At 37.3% G+C, this 19,680-nt stretch overlaps 1 pseudogene; it reads right to left on the bottom strand.

Moving 5' to 3' along the window:
* Positions 1 to 1,838: 1,838 nt before the first annotated feature.
* LOC100670787 (large ribosomal subunit protein eL33-like) lies at positions 1,839 to 2,207 on the bottom strand (annotated as a pseudogene).
* Positions 2,208 to 19,680: the final 17,473 nt, after the last annotated feature.

Below are 19,680 nucleotides of genomic sequence, written 5' to 3'. Positions count from 1 at the left end.
ATAGAAGTAGGGCATCCTGTGTGAGTGGTCTAGCATCTTCTGATTGGTCCTGAGTTGGAAGTGACAGTAATAGGCAATTGGAACACTGACAAAAATTAGGGAAGCTAGAAGTCACCAAGTTTCTGACACTGTGGGGCCAATGGCTGCAGAGGTTGTAGTTTCCTTCTTGACTGGTTATTGCAGAGGTCATGGGTCAGAGTTCTATTGTCATATATGGTTTGGCCATGGTCCATTTGAATACTTGGTCTCTCATATGTCACTGTTCTTTCTCCCTTTCCGATCACAGAGTCACTCCTCAACTCAGCTAAAAGTTAAATTCTATACTAACCAACCCACTGCCGTCGAGTTGATTCCAACTACATTACTTAATTTGTGAAGGAAGATTATCCATCGCCTCACCCCCCCAACACAAACCAAAAAAAGTACATTATTTGAAAAGTACATAGGTTCAATGAATATTCATTAATACAATAAAAATCTAACACAATTAACATAATGGGAATTAATATGTAGTCATTATTAGTAATCGTAAAATTATAATTTTTATGAGTTGTTTTATCAAACCATTCATTTTATTTTTATTAAAAATATTTTATTGAAAATGCTTATGCCTTCCAGCTGTCAATTACTCAATATGCAATTCTATAATTTAATTAATCCAAGGAGACATCAGTATTTCTCATAATTCTATGAGATAAAATGGTTTTCTTTCAACTAGGTAAATACCAGAATTTTTTTAAATATAAAAAACACATGAACACTTGCATATTTCTTGCCCACATCTCCTACATAGGCTGGACATTGGTAAGTGAGAGGGATTTAGTTAGATAAATATGTAGGTTTTTACCTCTAAGGCAAGTATTTACTTTCACATGTGTTTGTGAAAAATAGAGGGAAAAAGAGCTATATCTGGAACACAGAATTTCTGTAATTTCTGATCTCACTGGCATAACATATTTCCCCCCAACTTTTCCAGTGTTTAAAGAAACATTTAGCTAGGGCCTTATCCCGCCTTATCAATTAGGAAGTATTTACTGAATGTCTAAGAAGTCCTGGTTATGCAACTGTTAATTGCTCAGCTACTAACCAAAAGGTTGGCGGTTCAAACCTACCTGCAGCTCCACTGGAGAAAGACCTGGTGATCTGCTCCTTTAAAGATTACAGCCAAGAAATCCTTGTGGGCCAGTTCTGTTACAGGGGGTCTGTATCAGTCGACCTTATCCTCCTTATTTAGCAAGTTCACCCTCAAATCTAAATTTTATACTTGGGAGGAGGTTTCCTTACTACAGTAACTGTTTGATCATTCAAGCCCTGATTATCAAATTCATCTCACTAGTTAAAGGTAAAAGACTAAGGAAGCCAACCCCTGTAGTACAGAAACACTTAGAAATGAGCCCCAGAAGCTATTTTTCTATGTCATATTTACGAAGGTAGACAATTATACTGTATCTACTATCAATCCTCTACCTCTTATTGACAGAAGGAAAAGAGAAAACAGATACACAGACCTGACTTAGGGGAGCTGCAATGAGATATGTTTTGAATATTTTGATCATCCGCATCATCATCACACGTTGATATTTAATTAATTTTTAATACTAGCCAGCACTTTTCTATCCATTTTGTATGCATTATATCAGTTACCGTGAGGGGTAAGAAGGATTCATATATATCCCTTTTAAGAAACTGAACCTTACAAAATCAGAACCAGTTGCCCGTAAGTGGATTCTGACTCATGAAGACCCTACGGATGTGACAGTAAAACTGTGCAAGGGTTTTATCTTCTCTTTTCTTTCTTTATTTTAACAAATCCACAATTTAGTTACCGTTCAATGAGTTTAAATCTTCAAGGGGTACAGCATCATATGGATTCTGTGTCCAATGGCCTTAGCGGGAAAGTTGCTTCTGAATTTGACACACAGCATGCCGCTGTTTCCACAGGTGCAAGTTACCTTTCCCCGTATTACTCTGGTTTTGTTAGGTTTCCACAAGCACTCACTGTATTGTTCTTTGCTTTGTACACACAAGCACATCTCTTGCCTAAACACAATTCCGTTTCATTTTGGGCATAAACACCTCCAATTTTAAGAAGAGCTGTGTGCATCCTCCGGTCTGGGAGATTCTGTTTATAGCCTGCAAAAATAGCTTTGGACCACATCCTTCCAGACATATTTGCCATTTAGAAGTCCTGTTCCTGCTGGACTGCTTGAGTCATGAACAGACTGTACATGAACAGAGTACAGTAGATGAACAGAGTGTACCTATTTCACTCTGCTCTGGCCAGGATGCAACTCCCACTATGGGAACACCAATTCCCCGGGTGTCAGGGGACCAGCACCATCAGTCCAACATCTCTGCCATAGGATTGTCTTCACTCCATAGGATTGTCAATGACTGATTTTTCAGAAGTAGATCTTCAGGCCTTCCTTCCAAGGCATCTCTGGGTAGATTTCAACCTTCAACTTTCTGGTTAACAGACTAGTATATTAACTGTTTGCACCACCAGGGACTCCAGTGGGCTAAACACGTTACAGCAATTATTTACTATGGGGGTATATATGATGTTTCTACTTTTTAAGCCACATTTATGAATTGCTGCAAATCTGTTCTATAGTCTATTTTTTCACAGGTCAATATATCACAAATATTTCACTATGTTCTGCTAGAATATAAGCTCTGCAAGGGCTTTTTTTCAGACAGTAGGTGCTCAGTAAATGTAACATACTTCTCAAGAACTCTACCTGTGACGTAATATTTAACTGTGAAAAAGCAGGTCGCAAGGGGTACTTACAGTATCACCCCAAATTTTAATTTTGTGTATGAACATTAGAAAAAGATTAGTTTTTTCTTAGAAAGAATTAATCTGTATTTTTATTATACTTCTATCTCATCTTTTTGATAATGAACATGAATTGCTTCAAATAAAGAGAAAGATAAAACCTATCTATATCAACAAATGCATCCCAGAGTAGGTTCAGTTATACAACAGTTGCCAGATATATTAGATATTTAAACTGTTTTGATTCTTGTAATCAAAGTTTAGTAAATTTAGAGTGGATATAAACTATTAGAGCAAAACTGAATTTAACTGTAGATAACAAAATATACTTTTATAAAATCTGATTTCTAAGAAATCCAATTGAGACTTCTGTAGAGTTGGTGACCTCTTGAAGTTCTGATTATAAATAGTTTGTAGGAAACAGGTCTTTAATTTAGAAAAATGGTTTTTGCATTTAACCTTTACCATGCGAGTAGCAGTGATGATGAAAAACGTGATGCATTGTACTAACATAAAATATTAGTTTGAATATCATGGAAAGCTGGGGCTAGATTGGTTTATTAATATTGCTCATTTGATATTTGACATACCTCCTTCTATTTAACATCCCATTTTTTCCTTTTTTACTAATTTTATCAAATATGTGGATCTCCATTCCTCTATTTCTTGTCCACCTGTCTTTTCCTGTCCATTTTCACTCCTGAACTGAAAATATTTTCTCTACAGTCATAAATGACATATCCTTTCCCCACAAACCAATGACTTTTTCACTGTCCTTATTTCTGGACCTCTTTGCTATATTTGACACTGTCAACTTGCTCAGACTTATAAAATTATTTCCTACTTTAGTTTTTGCTAATGTACTGTACTTTTGTTCTTGAGTGGTTCTCTAAGCATGCGATCTTTATCTCTGTAATCATTATGTTGAATAATCATGACTCAAGGGATATCATCCAAAGGAAACCTTGTTTTCTTTCCTTCCCCTTTACCTGTTAGCAGTCAAGAGCATTAAGCATTTGTACCACCCCAGGCTGGATGGATGCAGCACCAGAAGTGCTCACTCATCTATGCCAAGAAATATGGAAGACAGCTTCCTGGCCAACCAACTGGAAGAGATCCATATTTATGCCTATTCCAGAGAAAGGTGATCCAGCCAAATGTGGGATTTATTTATCAAACAATATCTTTAATATCACACACAAGCAAAATTTTGCTGAAGATCATTCAAAAGCAGCTGCAGCAGTATATCGACAGGAAACTGCCAGAAATTCAGGCCAGATTCAGAAAATGATGTGGAACCAGAGATATCATTCCTGATTTCAGATGAATCCTGGCTGAAAGCAGAGAATACCAGAAAGATGTTTATCTGCATTTTATTGACTATGCAAAGGCATTTGACTATGTGGATCATAACAAATTATGGAAAACATTGAGAAGAATGGGAATCCCCGAACACTTAATTGTGCTCATGAGGATCCTGTACATAGATCAAGAGGCAGTTGTTCAGACAGAACAAGGGGATACTGAGTTGTTTAAAGTCAGGAAAGGTGTGTGTCAGGGTTGTATCCTTTCACCACACTTATTCAATCTGTATGCCGAGCAAATAATCCTAGAAGCTGGACTATATGAAGGAGAACGGGGCATCAGGATTGGAGGAAGACTCATGAACAACCTGCATTATGCAGATGACACAACCTTGCTTGCTGAAAGTGAAGAGGACTTGAAGCCCTTACTAATGAAGATCAAAGACCACAGCCTTCAGTATGGACTACACCTCAACATAAAGAAAAGAAAACAGAAATCCTCACAACTGGACCAATGAGCAACATCATGAAAAAAGGAGAAAAGATTGAAGTTGTGAAGGATTTCATTTTACTTGGATCCACAAACAATCTCCATGGAAGAAGCAGTCCAGAAATCAAAAGATGCATTGCACTCGGCAAATCTGCAAAGGACCTCTTTATAATGTTGAAAAGCAAAGATGTCACCTTGAAGACTAAGGTGTGCCTGACCCAAGCCATGGTATCTTCAATCACATCATATGCATGTGAAAGCTGGACAATGAATAAGGAAGACCAGAGAAGAATTGATGCCTTTGAATTGTGGCGTTACTAAAAGAACAAACAAATCTGTCTTGGAGGAAGTACAACCAGAATGCTCCTTAGAAGCAAGGATGGCGAGACTGTGTCTTACATACTTTGGACATGTTGTCAGGAGGGATCAGTCCCTGGTGATGGACATCATGCTTGGTAAAGTATAGGGTGAGTGGAAAAGAGGAAGACCTTAAATGAGGTTGCTAACAATGGGCTGCAGCATAGCAGTGATTGTAAGGATGGTGCAGGACCAGGCAGTATTTCGTTCTGATGTGCATAGGGTCGCTATGAGTCGGAACCGACTTGATGGCACCTAACAACAATATATATAATACACACATACACATATACAGGCATGCACCGCATAATAGGCAATGCCCGATGGCATATACGTTCATGGTCCCATAAGGTTATAATACAGTTCTGAAATTCTGATGGGAGAATGGGATGCAGCGGACATAACCAGACGTAGTGAACGTAACAGCTTCCCGCGTGGAATACGTGCATCTCATGTCTCTTTTATACAAAGAGATTGCACTGCAAGTCGTATAATGGTACAGTAAATGTATAACCTATAATATATATGTCTCGATAGTCATAATAAATGCCTATATTCCTGGATTATGTATGTACTGTACAGTATTTTCTATGGTCCTTGGATTATGAACATCCTGCTGAGGTACAGCCTTTAGGTATAAACCAACCCTTCTAAAAAGCCTATCATATTAAAAATTCAAGTTACATACAATGGTTTGTAATAACAAATGGATGCTTCTTTGCTAGGTGTACTTTGCTAGGTTATTATTATTGCAGTATTATATTAAAGATTTCTTAGTATATCTGCAAGTGTTTTTTAATGCGTAGACAGTACACTATATACTATATGCTAAGGCAGACACTAGACTAACCGATATTAGATATCAACCGTACTTAACTGTTCAGATTTATGTACAAATTTGACTTAAAAAACAGACTTAGAAATGGAACTTGTTCATAATCTGGGCACTGCCTATATATAATACGTTGTTCGCAGAATATCCAAATCACATAAAGTCCTATTTTATTGAACATATCATGAGTGTCAAGGGACACATGACTTGCATACACGTACACAAATATGCCATAATTTAGATAGAGATTAGAAGGATATGGACTAGCTCACACAAACCAAAAAACCAAACCCATTGCTGTCAAGTTGATTATGATTCATAGTTACCCTATAAGATAGAGTAGAACTGCCCCATAGGGTTTCCAAGGAGTGGCTGGTGGATTTGAACTGCTGGTCTTTGGTTAGGAACCTGGGCTCTTAACCACTGCACCACCAGGGCTCCAGCTCAAACAATAAAGTCTTTAATATTTAACCACATTTTAGACTGCATTACTTCAGCTTTTTATTTGTCATTGTATCATCTGAAAGAAAACTAGCAATCAATCATTTCTTCTATATCTTACTAGTTTTAGAAAAATAAGACTAACTTCACAAATGATACATGAGATGATGGTTATGAGTTAAAATATTTCTGTGTAACAACATAATGATGGAATTCTCTAAATTAAAGGACTTTTCTTTTATAAAGAAGACAATGGAAAATACATGTTATGTTATCATCCCTCCAAGAACCATTAATGAAATACAAAGGGTACCTCTGAATATTTTATTGAATATATAAAGTTGTTTATATATAATTCATGTGTAACATGTAGAAAACCCAGACAAAACTTATTATTCTTTATAAATTATTCTGTTGGATATGCTGTTTACTTTATCTCACTTCCCTGGCCCAAAATCTTCACTAAAATGCCCTTATCTTTTTTTTTTTTAACTTGGCATTTAATATTTCCATATATTAAAATAAAAATTATAAAGCAAAGGAAAACAGTGATAGAACCATGAGATAGGATCCTAGAACTAAAATGAATTTAGGTATCCCTTTGTCTAATCTTTACGTTGGTACAAATGAGATCACTGAGACTTCAAGAGTTCAAATGATGTGCCTAGTGTCATAAATTTAATAAGGGTCTGAGTCTCGGGGGATGACACCATGAGTTACCACACTGGGCGACACCAACCCTAGTGATGCTACTGCCCTCACTATGGCATAGACATGCAAGAACACAAGCAGAGGAGTCGCTAATTAGAACAAGGCTGTTTTTTCTCCAGGTGGACACAGCCCCATATCTGGGATCAATTTCAGCCCTCCTTCATCCCCTTGGGCAGGGTCCCTTGTACATTGCACAGCCTCTCTCTTTTAGGGATTAGACATACAGGCAAGGAGAGATGCTCTGTTCTACCACACGGGATGTGAAGAGAGTCGTTTATTTCAGTATGATGTGTCTACTGAAGTTCTTGGCATCATACAGGAAGCAGTGATAAACATAGTTTTGACATCTGTCTGCTTCCTCCTATGTGAGAACCAAGAGGCCCTCCCCTAGATAGAGCAAGCATCAACTATTTAATGGGTTCCTTTAACGCTCTTTTTTCTCTGCTTATCTTCATGGTGAACCTCACAAAACACAGCTAGAATTCTGTAACGATGATAGCAGAACTGTTCATCCTTCCATTCTCATTCACTGTCTGATAACTTAGCTATATAAAAAATTCCCTTTGTACTAAAATTTAATGAATAGTCCCTGAGTGTAAGAGCGTATTTTCACTTCCTCACAAAATCTGAAACTATCTTCCCACATTTTATCAACCTGTCTTCTAAATGGTAGCTGTGATAAAGATATAGTGGTTAGTGATGTCACAGATTTTTTTTTCTTTTTCCACTTATGCATTTTATAATACATTTAGCTGTCAGGGTGACATTTTCCTAGTTCACTATATAGCTAAAAATCATCTAACCATTGGTAATAATACCTGGGTATTTTAATTAAGGAATGGCCTAAAACTATGGGAGCAAGGGTACAATGAGGGGAAAAAAAAAAAAAATCAAACAAACAAAGAGACCTATGGGTATCACACAAGTAAATACACTGGGAAATAAAATTCAATTGTGTCTGTATATGAGTCAGAATTGAATAATTGACTTGGTATAATAATATTTGTTACAATTTTTTGAAAAAAGTTTTCATGTGATCAAAGATGAAGCTTTATAAGGTTGTAAAAAATTTATTCACTCCTCAAATTAAAGAAACTTTCAGTCCAAGCTAAAATATATTGTAGCTAGCCCATAGTTCCCCTAGGAACGCTAGCCTTGACCTCCACTCTCTGAAGATAAATCAAGGAACTGCCTGTGGAATCATATAAGTAATGCACAGCTACTGTCAAAAGTCCTGGTGGCATAGTGGTTAAGAGCTTTGCTGCTGTTCATATCCACCAGCTGCTCCTTAGAAACCCTATGTGGCAATTCTACTCTGTCCTTATATGGTCGCTATGGGTTGGAACCAACTCGACAGCACCTAACAACAACAACAAGCTATTGTCAAGTACAAGGCCACTACTTCATCCAAAGGAATAAGTAAAATCCCTATGACCTGGGGATAACACTGGGATTTAAAAAGAAGGTTGTCTGCCAGCAAGAAAAGTCCTTACTAACAGTGTAAAACAAACCCTCAAAACCAAATAATCTACTATTTTTGAAAGGATGGAGTTAGGGATATATAGATCAACAATTCAATTCCAGGCAGTTAGCTCAAAAATCAGATCCTTTTTCTAATATACGCACCCTCCCCCCCGCCGAAAAAAAAACCCACTGCCAGTCACTGTAAATGTGTTCATTGGTTCAGGAAATATTGATGTCCTACTGTGTGCCAAGAGCTATTCTAGGTGCTTGGGTCACATTGTTGAACAGAACAGACAAAGATCACTGCCTCGATGGGAGCTACATTCTAATTGGTTGAGTAGGCAATAAACACAAAATACAAACTATAACGCATGAATAAATTATGGAGTATGTTGGAAGATGAAAAGTACTATGGAAAACAAAATGGTGCATATGTATGCATACGTATAGTGGCAAAATTTTCAAAAGCCTATATTTGACAAGGTCATACATGATCCATTTCCATGGCAAAACGTTTGCATCTCAGATCTTTAATCATATCTTCCTCAGTTCTTCAACAATCTGCCAAATTAACATAGGCCTAGAACTACTTATAATTTACAGAAAAATGTAGATTCCAAAAGAACAAAAATAAAAGTCTATAAGGAGAGGTGTCTGACAGTTTGTCGTACTGTGTGGGCTTCTGTGTTGCTGTGATGCTAGAAGCTATGCCACTGGCATTCAGGTACCAGCAGGGTCACCCATGAAGGACAGGTTTCAGCTGAACTTCTAGACTAAGACAGACTAGGAAGAAGGGTCCAGTAGTCTACTTCTGAAAAGCATTAGCCAGTGAAAACCTTATGAACAGCACGGAACATTGTCTGATATAGTGCTGGAAGATGAGCCCCCCAGGTTGGAAGGCACTCAAAAGATAACGAGGGAAGAGCTTCCCCCTCAAAGTAGAGCCGGCCTTAATGACAAGGATGGAGTAAAGCTTTCGGGACCTTCATTTGCTGATGTGGCACAACTCAACATGAGAAGAAACAGCTGCAAACATCCATTAATAATCGGAACCTGGAATGTATGAAGTATGAATCTAGGAAAATTGGAAATCATCAAAAATGAAATGGAATACATAAACATCGAAATCCTAGGCATTAGTGAGCTGAAATGGACTGGTACTGGCCGTTCAAATCAGACAACCACATAGGCTACTATGCTCGGAGTGACAACTCGAAGAGGAATAGTGTTGCATTCATCGTCAAAAAGAACGTTTCAAAATCTATCCTGAAGTACAACAATGTCAGTGATAGGATAATATCCATACGCCTACAAGGAAGACCAGTTAATAGGGCTATTATTCAAATTTACGCACCAACCACTAGGGCCAAAGATGAAGAAATAGAAGATTTTTATCAGCTGCTATGGTCTGAAATTGATCGAACATGCAATCCAGGTGCATTGATAATTACTGGTGATTGCAATGAGAAAGTTGTAGACAAAGAAGAAGGATCAGTAGTTGGAAAATACGGCCTTGGTGTTAGAAACAATGCCAGAGATCGAATGATAGAATTTTGCAAGACCAACGACTTCCTCATTGCAAATACCTTCCTTCACCAACATAAATGGTGACTATACACATGGACCTTGCCAGATGGAACACAGAAATCAAATTGACTACATCTGTGGAAAGAGACGGTGGAAATGCTCAATATCATCAGTCAGAACAAGGCCAGGGACCGACTGTGGAACAGGCCGTCAATTGCTCATATGCAAGTTCAAGCTGAAACTGAAGAAAATCAGAGCAAGTCCACAAGAGCCAAAATATGACCTGAATTTAGAGACCATCTGAAGAACAGATTTGACACATTGAACACTACTGACTGAAGATCAGATGAGCTGTGGAATGACACCAAGGACATCATGCATGAAGACAGCAAGAGGTTACTGAAAAGACAGGAAAGAAAGAAAAGACCAAGATGGATGTCAGAGGAGATTCTGAAACTTGCTCTTGAGGGTCAAGCAGCTAAAGCAAAAGGAAGAACTGATGAAGTAAAAGAACTGAAGATTTCAAAGGGGGTCTTGAGAAGACAAAGTAAAGTATTATAATGACATGTTCAAAGAGCTGGAGATGGAAAATCAAAAGGGAAGAACACGCTCCGTGTTTCTCAAGCTGAAAGAACTGAAGAAAAAATTCAAGCCTCGAGTTGCAATAGTGAAGGATTCCATGGGGAAATTATTAAACGACGCAGGAAGCATCAAAAGAAGATGGAAGGAATACACAGAATTATTATACCAAAAATAATTAGTCAATATTCAACCATTTCAAGAGGTGGCATATGATCAAGAACTGATGGTACTGAAGGAAGAAGTCCAAGCTGCTCTGAAGGCATTGGCAAAAAACAAGGCTCTAGGAATTGATGGAATATCAATTGAGATGTTTCAACAAAGAGATGCAGTGCTGGAGGTGCTCACTCATCTATGCCAGGAAATATGGAAGACAGCTTCCTGGCCAACTGATTGGAAGAGATCCATATTTATGTCTATTCTCAAGAAAGGTGATCCAACCAAATGTAGAAATTATAGAACAATACCGTTATCATTAATATGACACGCAAGCAAAATTTTGCTGAAGATCATTCAAAAGCAGCTGCAGCAGTATATCGACAGGGAACTGCCAGAAATTCAGGCTGGTTTCAGAAGAGGACGTGGAACCAGGAATATCACTGATGATGTCAGATGGATCCTGGCTGAAAGCAGAGAATACCAGAAGGATGATTACCTCTGTTTTATTGACTATGCAAAGGCATTCGATTATGTGGATCATAACAAACTATGGGTAACACTGCAAAGAATGGGAATTCCAGAACACTTAATTGTGCTCATGAGGAACCTTTACATAGACCAAGAGGCAGTTGTTCGGACAGAACAAGGGGATACTGATTGGTTTAAAGTCAGGAAAGGTGTGCTTCAGGGTTGTATTCTTCCACCATACCTATTTAATCTATATACTGAACAAATAATACGAGAAGCTGGACTATATGAAGAAGAATGGGGCATCAGGATTGGAGAAAGACTCATTAACAACCTGCGTTATGCAGATGATGCAACCTTGCTTGCTGAAAGTGAAGAGGACTTGAAGCACTTACTGATGAAGATCAAAGACCAGTCTTCAGTATGGGTTACACCTCAACATAAAGAAAACAAAAATCCTCACAACTGGACCAATGAGCAACATCACGATAAATGGAGAAAAGATTGAAGTTGTCAATGAGTTCATTTACTTGGATCCACAATCAACAGCCATGGAAGCAGCAGTCAAGAAATCAAAAGACGCATTGCATTGGGCAAATCTACTGCAAAGGACCTCTTCAAAGTGTTGAAGAGCAAAGATGTCACCCTGAAGACTAAGGTGCGCCTGACCCAAGTCGTGGTATTTTCAATCACATCATATGCACGTGAAAGCTGGACAATGACTAAGGAAGACCAAAGAAGAGTTGACGCTTTTGAATTGTGGTGTTAGTGAAGAATATTGAATATACAATGGACTGCAAAAAGAAGGAACAAATCTCACTTGGAAGAAGCGCGGCCAGAATGCTTCTTACAGGCAATGATGGCGAAACTGCGTCTTACATACTTTGGACATGTTGTCAGAAGGGATCAGTTCCCGGAGAAGGACATCATGCTTGGTAGAGTACAGGGTCAGCAGAAAAGAGGAAGACCCTCAACGAGGTGGACTGACACGGTGGCTGCAACAAGGAGCTCAAGCATAGCAACGGTTGTAAGGATTATACAGGACTGGGCAGTGTTTCATTCTGTTGTGCATAGGGTGTCTATGAGTCAGAACTGACTCAATGGCACCTAACAACAACAACAAAGGAGAGGTAGAGTATGACTGTTTCGTATACAAATTTCACAATCTTGTTTCATCAAGGAGTTCTCCATGGTGTAATTTAGGTAAAATCTAGGTTATTCAAAACTTATTTGAAATGGTGCAATATATGTTTACAACTCTGTTGTTGTTTTAAATCTATTTCAGCGGAACTTACAAAGCACTGTTTGTTTGCTTTTTTTTCTTCTAGCAAAATTTTTTCCTTCTCTTCTGCCTAAATAATTTCATATCATTTACATACTGGAACCTGACATGAGGTACTGGTGGCCTGTGGTAGAAATCTCAGCTTCCACATGAGAGATCTGGGTTTGATTCCAAGCCACTACCATCTGTCAGTAGCTTGTGTGTTGTTAAGATGTTGATCTACTGACCAGGCAGCGTTTTGTTCTGCTGTGCATGGGGTCACCATGAGCTGGGACAGCCTCAAGGAGAGCTAACAAGAACAACCTTGTTATAACATCATCCCCTGAGGCTACCCAGCAATTCTGCATTAGACAATGTGCTACAACGTGCTAAAGTAAAATATTTTCCACATTTAAGTGCAGTACAATTCATAAGATGATTACTGAATAACTATTGTGTATAAAGGAATGTACTAAGGTTGAAACAAACTGTAGCGGTTAAGAGTTCAGGTGCTAACCAAAAGGTCGGCATTTCAAATCCACCAGCTGCTCCTTGGAAACCCTATGGGGCAGTTGTACTCTGTCCTGTAGGATCGCTATGATTCCGAATTGACTTGATGGCAACAGGTTTTTTTTAAATGGGCTATTTAAAAATTTTTTTCAGATCTGGCTGATTGCTGGCCTGCATTGTCTATGCTATTGGAACCTGGGAACTCCTTAAAAGAAAATGTAAGCTAGGAAATAAGAGCCTAGCAAAAATTGGGATCATATTGTATTTTTATGCAAATAACTTGTGTATTCTATGTTTTTTTGCTAACTGCACCCTCCTCACTGATGGCGCAGTGGTTAAGAGCTTGGCTGCTAACCAAAGGGCCAGCAGTTCAAATCTACCAGGCTCTCCTTGGAAACCCTATGAAGCAGTTCTACTCTGTCCTATGGGGTCGCTATGGTTTGGAATCGACTCAAGTGCAGCAGGTTTGGTTTGGGTTTCGGCACTCTCCCCCAGGAGGTATTTTCTGTAAGCACGGTATGCTATTTTTTTACATGTTACTGTAAAAAAAATTAGTATATTTTGCTTATGAAAATACCTGGGGAAGGGGGAGGGTGACATTGGCAAAAAAAAAAAAAAATATAGAATGCATGCCTTATTTGTGTAAAAAGTATGTTCCTCTTATGCTGTCACTTCATTTTAAATAAAATATTTGGCTTATTTGTGTGAGCATGTTCACGTGTGTGTGTGTGTGTTCATGCATCCATGTGTGTTATGAAAAGCTTGGTTCTACACAGCCAATGTTTTCTAGCCAATCCATACCTCAACTAATTTCTGGGTAGAGTTCATAATAGGAAAGCCCTTGTATGGTTTACAAATGAATTTAGACTTTACCATGCAGGCAGTAAGGAACCAATGAAGATGTATCATGCAAGTTATACGATAAAATTTGTGTTTCAGACCATCAACGTACAGAATGGGCCAGAAGGAGTTGAGACAGGAGTCAGGGAGAACAATTACAAAGTTAGAGAAATATACTCCAAGGGCAGGAACTCTATGTGAAAATACTTTGTAAATTTCAAAGTCCCTACAAATGTTAGTCATTATTATTATTATTAAGATTAATACTTCTGGTAGTTAAATCTCCTTGGATTAAGTGCAAGAGTGAGCTGAATTAGGAAGATTTCCTGACATAATTGTGCTTGTCATAATGAAATTCCTTTACAAGTGAAGTCCAAAGTGTAAAACTAAGCTGCCACCTGACTGTTTTGCAGTACAATGGCCTAGTTGTCTATTTAAATAACTCTTTTTTTTTTTTTCTGCTAAAAAAAAATCTGTTACTATGCTAGTGCCTCTTGGTACTACAGAAAACCATCTAAAACTGTTCTACAATGTATCTCTTTTAAGAGTGGGCTTTCCATGTCCACCTCAATGAATTTTTCTGGAGGTAACCTAATTTAAATGGCATATAAGTCTCCAATTTGTCATTTGCTATGTACATAATCATAAGTATTCTAATAAGAAAATGTAGGTGTCGTTTTACTTGGTCAAATTTACTATTAAATGACTAGCTAACAGACTTGGAAAATTTTACATCCTTTATCAATAGAGATGTCATTAAAAACAAGCCCTGGGGCTATTTCCTAAATTTCATTCTAAAATCAAAGCACATTATCATTATCTAGTCTGTCTCATTATAATTACTTTGGTCTCAATTCAATGGAAATTTCTCAGAATGTTAGAATGAAATCCAGGGATTTTTGATATTTTAACTACAAATAGCTTTCAGGTCTCCCCTCCTTATCTTCCTGCCTCTCCTTGTATCTTCCATTGTTAAATTTTTATATCACTTGGTTTGTATGGAGAATTTCTGTATTTGGGAAGATATGCTTCTAAATATGTTTAGCAATCTTTGAAATAAAGGTTAAAAAAAACCTGAAACAAGAGAATCCTTAGAGCATTAAAATTATATTTAAAAAGGAGTCCTAATATCCTTAAATATTCCTGTAAAATAGGCCCTCAATTTTATATTTAAAATCCCTATGACCTGGGGATAATACTGGGATTTAAAAAGAAGGTTGTCTGCTAGCAAGAAAAAAACTGAAGATATTACTACAGTGTAAAAAAACTTCAAAACCAAACCCATTGCCATGGAGTCATTCTGACTCATGGCGATCCCTTGTGTTATGGAGTAGAACAACTCCATAGGGTTTTCTTGGCTATAACCTTTATTGAAGCAGATCGTCAGGGCTTTCTTCAAAAAAATTTTATTAAGGCCCAAGAAAATAATTGATCATCCAGCACACATAGATTTGAGTATCTTCAGAGCACAAAGCTACAGGCTATACTATACAGAGAATAGTGTTTCTCTTCAATGGTTAGGGCAGAAATATCTATATGGAAAATTCATTTGGTGGAGTATCTGATTCCTCAGCACTGCCATAAAAATGTAGTGGCTCTGTCACATCACAGAGCAGCATAATTTAGGACTCACTTGCACATGGAATCTCCTCAATGCAAAGCACATAACTGACAACTCTATGCAACCAGTTGTTTATTTGTGCACATTAAAGCCTTTTGAAGATGAAGTTAATGAAGTGGCAATAAATTTTCAGTGATTTACAGCATGAATTGAACAAATCACAAATAATCTCTTCACACTGGATTTTAGGGTGATAGTTGGGCTTTTCTGTTTTTGCTTATGGGACTTTAATCTGAAAAATAGACTGTAGAGAAAATCAAAATAGTTTAAATTTGTTAATTTTTAATATGAGCTAGGTACTTGTTATAGGAATTTAACTAACTTAGTTTTTGCAACAAGTTTATGAAATAGAAACTATTGCTTCTGTTTTACAACTGAGGCAACTGGCCCAAAGACATACAGCTTCGGTAGGCCCTGAATTTGTTTTTTGAAACCTGACCGCAGTGCCAAACTTCCTTTAAGAAACCAATAGGCCAAAAGGTTTTATGTCTCTTTTCCCACCCCCAGTCTAAAGAGACCGGAAAAGATGTAAGTGTGAAATGCTTGAGAGGAAAGGGCTTAACCCTAGATGTCGCTGCAAATTTTGACACATAGTATAGGCTGCTGACTTGAGAAAGGTGAGTGTTTTGAGGAATATGTCCCTTGATATATTCCAAAGGTTTGTCCGGAAGAGCTGCAAAAGCAGCCAGAAGAAGGTGGTAGGTGGAAAGCTGCTGAAATTTCCTTTGGTGTTCTCTACAGACAATGGTTAAAGCAGGGCAAACATTTATTCCCAGCCTGAAGAAAGTAAGGGAATTTTCAGGGTTTTCAGTCTAATAATCCCACATCTGTTTAAAGGTGTAAAGGAGACATTCACAAAGCCTTTTGCGACTAAGACTACGTGATTGAATTAAACTCAGTTTTCTGATGAATTAAACTAGTCCTTTTTACATGCCTGCCTAAACCTGTTGCCGTTGAGTCAATTTTGACTCATAGTGACTCCGTAGGACAGAGGAGAACTGTCCCATAAGGTTTCCAAGAAGCTGCTGGTGGATTTGAACTGCTGACCTTTTGGTTAGCAGCCAAGCTCTTAACCACTGTGCAACCATGCCTGCCCGGGACTCTTTATTTGCCCAGCTGCTCTCAGCAAGGTTACTTTTCATAGGTGCCTGCTATCTGGGTTCTGGATTGCTAGCAATCATGGAAACTGAAGGAATGTTTCTCTCTGGGGTCAAGGCAGGATGAAAAATAAAAATATATTCTAAGGAAGGGAATCTTGACACAAGTTTTTGTGTGTGTGAGTGTGAAGTGGCCCAAGAAATGGTTCTTTATGACAAGGATGTCACTAAAATTGTTTTGAAGGAGTCTTCATCTAAAGTTTCCCAAACAACTTTAAAGCACTTTCTTTTAACAAGCCATTTCTGGGAAATAAAGTACTGGTTATCACAACTCCCTGATAAATCTAGTTAGAGCTGCTTAACATCAGCTAGTGATGTTTTTATGACCCCAGCTGAAGGATATGTGAAAACCTCTGTAATTAGCCCTTGAAATCAATCATTTTTAAGCCTCTATACACAATTACCCAATAGAAGTATATTCCTCATCTCTTAACCCACCCTTCTTGTGACCTCAACCAAAGACTAATCAAATGATTGTATTATAATTTCTTTGTTCCTTGGACTATATCTGTACCTGTTAGAAGCTGTCTCACTGGAGCCATTAGTTTTCACTTATGTGTTCTGGTGCCTCTCTGCATTCAAATGTATCTTTTTATTTTACTCAATAAATCCTCGTAAGTTTATTTCAAGGACCTAGTGGTTTTGTTCTCTACAACAAAGGGAAGCTTGAAGGAGTGGAACCAGTTAGGATTTTGGAGAACAAACCAGTGAAATTTGGAGTACAAAACTCCCAAACCCATTGCTGTTGTGTTGATTCCAAAATATAGCAAGCCGACAGAGGAGAACCACCCCACAGGGATTCCAAGGCTGAACCACCCCACAGGGATTCCAAGGCTGTAACCTTCATGGTAGCTGACTGCCACATCTTTCTCCTGCAGAGTGACTAGTGGCTTTAAACCCCTGACCTTTTGGTTAGCAGCCAAGCGCTTGACCACTGTGGCGATAGGGCTCCCTACATTTGGAGTGGAGGGGGGAGAAAATAATATTGTATTAGTAACGACTGATATTTAAGGGCCAAAGAAAATAGTTGAGGAAGGACTAAAGATCATGGTTATCTACAAGACTTTTTGAGTATAGTACTGGATAAGCAACATTTTAAGTAGCATTGCATTTCTGCTTATATTTTGTTATCATTAAAGTAATTCATTCTTTTTGTAGGGATTTAGAGGGCAGAGAAAGGTACAAATACGAAAATAAAAATCAACTATAATCTTATTTTGCATATATTTTTTAGTTTAACAGTTTTCAATTTTTTGTCTAGTCTTTTTTGCTAACACTCATGCTTCATGACAATCGGTGGCTCCTATTTTGCCCACCAATACATCTCAAGTACCTAGAATTGAACAGAGTATTGATTACAAGTATTATAATTTTTGTAAATTATAAACTATATATTATTGTGATTATTTGTAATTATTTGATTACTATTGATGCTGAATATTTTTTATATGTCAATGACACCTTTAGTTGGAAAATATGGTGTACTAAAAGGTTAACAGAGGATCTGGTGTATTTCATATTTGGTCTCAGCTTATCTGTATAAACATGGGTATATCTAGTCCTTTTGCAGTAAAATTGCATTACCATTCATAGTGCATAAGGTCATACATGGTTTCAGAATAGACATATACACACATAGCTCCTTGACATATATGTATCTCATAAAAATATTCATTAACTAATGATCTATGTCTATGCATTGACTTATGTAGAATCATTTAGTTCCTTGAAAGTAAAAATAATATCAATGTTGCTATAGTCATGAAGTAAAGAATATTAACTCCTGGTCTATCTTACACATCAAAATATATTTATGCTTCACTCAGATATTCAAACTATGCTCATTGTCTTGCTCTCTAACACACACACACACACAAACACACACTTTGAACTGGAAGAACAAAATTTCCCTAGTAATTCCATATATGTAAGACTTGACAAAAACTTTAAATATGTTCACAGAAATTCAAACATATCAGATTTTTTAGTGTAAAATTGAAATGATTAATTGAACATGTCTGTAATAACATGGTTTAAGTTCTCAGTTTAGGGGTATATTTTATCTCTATTTTGGTAATATATATGTATATATCACATGTTTGTATCTATATATCTATCTATATACTAAAGTTAAAAATATAAATATGTACAATATGGAATAACATGAAATATATATGTATTTAAAGTTTCCTTCCCTTTTGCTTTTTTTTTTTTCTTTTCATTTGGGAGTGGTATTTATACCTAGCTGCAGGGGGGGAAAAATCCAGTATTTAAGCTTCTGAGATAAAACTGGAAAAGTATTTTCCTGATTGAGTACTCAGATGAAAATAGCACAGGCTGTAAGTATGCTCACTGTTCACAGAGGACCTCTGTCCTGTCATCCCATAACACAAATCCCGTTGCTGCTGGCCATGTTTCAAATTCAGACTCATGTACCCGGTGGCAGATGTGTCTGTCTGCCACTATGATAGGATCCATCTCCAGTTTGCACCTGTTGTTTTGCTGCGACAAGAGTAGAGGTGTGAATATAAAAACTCAAAGGGTAAGTCAACAGCAAAATTAAGGGAGTAGATTTTCCTCTGTCATGATCTGTGTTTCTGTTTTTCTTCCTTTTCATCCACCTTAAGTGTCAGGATACTGATGGGATAATAACCTGTGGTCAGCTTCAGAAAATTATCCTAAGACGGTTAATTATCATAATGTTTCACTGCAATATCTGAAAAAAATGCGAATATGAGAAAACAAATTTGAAAGCCTAAAAAAAGGAGATGAATTATTCTTCAAGGGCAGCCTCTGCTTGGACTCTGATTCATGTTGATATAAGAAACATTTTACCATCAAAGAAAAATACTACTACAGTGTGATTACACATTCAACATTTCATTTTTCACAAAACATATTTGCTTTACGTATACTTTTTCTGGAAACTGAATGCTATTTCTTAAACAGCTTTATTGAGATATAATTCACATACCACACAATTAACCCATTGAAAGTGTATAATTCAAAGTTTTTTTTTGTATGTTTACAGATATGTGCAAGTATCAACATAAACACAGTCAATTTTAGAACATTTTCATCACCACGAAAAGAAATCTTATACCCTTTAACTGACTTCTACTCCCCTGTCCCAACCAAGGAGCAACAACTAATCTACTTTCTATTTGTATAGATTTTCCT

This window comes from Loxodonta africana, chromosome 9 (genome assembly GCF_030014295.1).
Source record: "Loxodonta africana isolate mLoxAfr1 chromosome 9, mLoxAfr1.hap2, whole genome shotgun sequence".
Lineage (NCBI taxonomy): Eukaryota > Metazoa > Chordata > Mammalia > Proboscidea > Elephantidae > Loxodonta > Loxodonta africana.
The sequence above is the reverse complement of the archived record's forward strand: the minus strand, read 5'-3'. Positions and strand labels throughout refer to the sequence as shown.